At 47.6% G+C, this 2,178-nt stretch overlaps 1 non-coding gene across 1 annotated transcript; it reads right to left on the reverse strand.

Moving 5' to 3' along the window:
• Window positions 1–340: 340 nt before the first annotated feature.
• On the reverse strand, window positions 341–447 carry LOC119261485 (U6 spliceosomal RNA). The gene has a single exon (XR_005129029.1). It is a non-coding gene; the product is annotated as a U6 spliceosomal RNA (small nuclear RNA).
• Between the last annotated feature and the right edge of the window lie 1,731 nt (window positions 448–2,178).

Here is a 2,178-nt window from a genome sequence, read left to right on the forward strand (position 1 = left end):
GCTGCAGTGGCTGTGGACAGCTTCATAGGTTGCGTCTTAAGCCCTTGCACCACCAGGGAGGCCCTGACTTGGCCCATTTTAAAAACTGAAGTTCAAAGTTGAAAAATAATTCATCCACATAATTACCGGCATCTCCAGAAAGAGCCTCTTGGAATGATGGCTTGTGTTCAAATGAGGAATAAACATCCACATAGCTCTAGCCCAAGAAGCAGTGTTTTGAGGGAGTCAGTGTAAAGGCTATTTCATTCCCCTTCTGTGCAGATGTTTAGAAACCATAGAATGTAATGATGCAGATCGAGAAAGGCTTCTGTATGATTGGTGACAGTTTATTTTTTATATTTAAAATGTGGAATGCTTCACAAATTTGCATATCATCCTTGAGCAGGGGCCATATTAAACGTCCCTGTATTGTTCCACTTTGAGTGTATGTGCTGCCAAAGCCAGCACCATTGACATTTTACAAAGTCTATCCAAAAATAGTGGTTCTCTTCAGAGTCCTCAAAATCATTGATTTCTTCTACATAGGATGCCAAGAACTGGATATTCCTTTATAGTATAGTTTTCCTTCCAGATAACCCCAAATTGGGTGATAAAGTGTAAAGGTCAGGAACGGGCACAGTGCAGGTTTTCTGATCCCATGCAGACCCGTAAAGGAGGAGTCAGAGTCCTCAGTGGTTTTTTGCAGGTCTTTATTGGGGTTCAGCGGGTATGTGGCAGGGTGCTGGGGGGCTGGGAGGCTGGCAGCCTATTTTTCCAGGCCTCCCAGCCCCCAGCAAATCCTCACTCTATCTGGGCTCTCTGATGATCTCGGCTTCTCTTCGGCTTCTGCTGCTGCTTTCTCGGCTTCTGGCGTCCCTGTGACACCGCCCTTAAAAGCACAGTCTTAGCGCAGGTGTACCCACTCCAGGTGCCCGCCATCAGGCATGCATTCAGGATCACAGGGTTCCCTCATCTATCCTGATGGCGGGAGGGCAGAAAAGCCTGATACCTTTTACGTTACCCTACATAAAGCATTAGAATTTTTTAAAACATTTATTTATGCATATAAGAACTGGGGTACAGGCCAAGGTGCGGGGGGTGGGGTGGGTGTGAGAGAATTCACCAGAGACAGAGTGGGGAGCAGAACAGGCAGATCTACTGAAATACACTGCTGAGGGGAGCAGCTGGCAAGACAGGAGAGGTCTCCTGTGCCATGTGGGTAGCTCCCTGGCTGGCCAGGGATGGAACTCCTGCTGCAGAGGCTGCAGATAGCTTCATAGTGCTGATGCTTAACCCCTTTAAAGCATAGGATTTTATTTAATGTAGAGGTAATGCTAGTACCAGGATGGTTGCACCCCTGTTCCCTTCAATTTAGTTCTAATCCCTCAGAACTAGAAGTCTCTGAGGGACTTATCACCCCAATGGATTGTGATGATGTTACTGTTCTCTATTAAGAACCAATCCACTACATTGAGGTGGAAAATGAGTGAACAAATCACAACTCTTGACTGCTCCTTGAGTGTTTTACCTGAGACAGAAGCATATGAAAGAGGACACCTCGAGTTTCTAAAATCCTAACCACCCCAACCCTCTGGGAAAATAAACCTTCATTGCAAAAATAAACCTAATTCAGGGCTCAGGTGTTGCTACTTCTTCACCAGAAGGGGAGCTGCTGTCCCTTAGCCATTGAGCCCTCTTTTAAACCAAAGTGTGGCCTGACTTTTGTCCTCCCATTTAATTTTCCTCCTCTACTGTCCTTTTTTGTGCTTCATTTATTAACGTGGTGTAGGGTAAGGTAAAATGTATCAGGCTTTTCTGCCCTCCCGCCATCAGGATAGATGAGGGAACCCTGTGGTCCTGAATGCATGCCTGACGGCGGGCACCTGGAGTGGGTACACCTGGGCTGAGACTGTGCTTTTTAAGGGCAGCGTCACAGGGACGCCAATAGAAGCCAAGAAGCCAAGAAGCCGAAGAGAAGCAGAGAGAAAAGCAAAGAAGTGGAAGCAGAGAGCCCAGAGAGAGTGCGGATTTGCTGGGGGCTGGGAGGACTGCCAGCCTCCCAGCCCCCCAGCACCCCTGCCTGCCATATGCCTGGTGAACCCCAATAAAAAACCTGCAAAAGCCACTGAGGACTCTGACTCCTCCTTTACCCAGTCTGTTGGATCAGAAAACCTGCACTGTGTCTGTTCCTGCCTTTAC

The sequence above is a fragment of the Talpa occidentalis genome, unplaced genomic scaffold (assembly GCF_014898055.3).
Source record: "Talpa occidentalis isolate TD23 unplaced genomic scaffold, MPIMG_talOcc4v2.1 talOcc4.6, whole genome shotgun sequence".
In the NCBI taxonomy this organism is placed as follows: domain Eukaryota; kingdom Metazoa; phylum Chordata; class Mammalia; order Eulipotyphla; family Talpidae; genus Talpa; species Talpa occidentalis.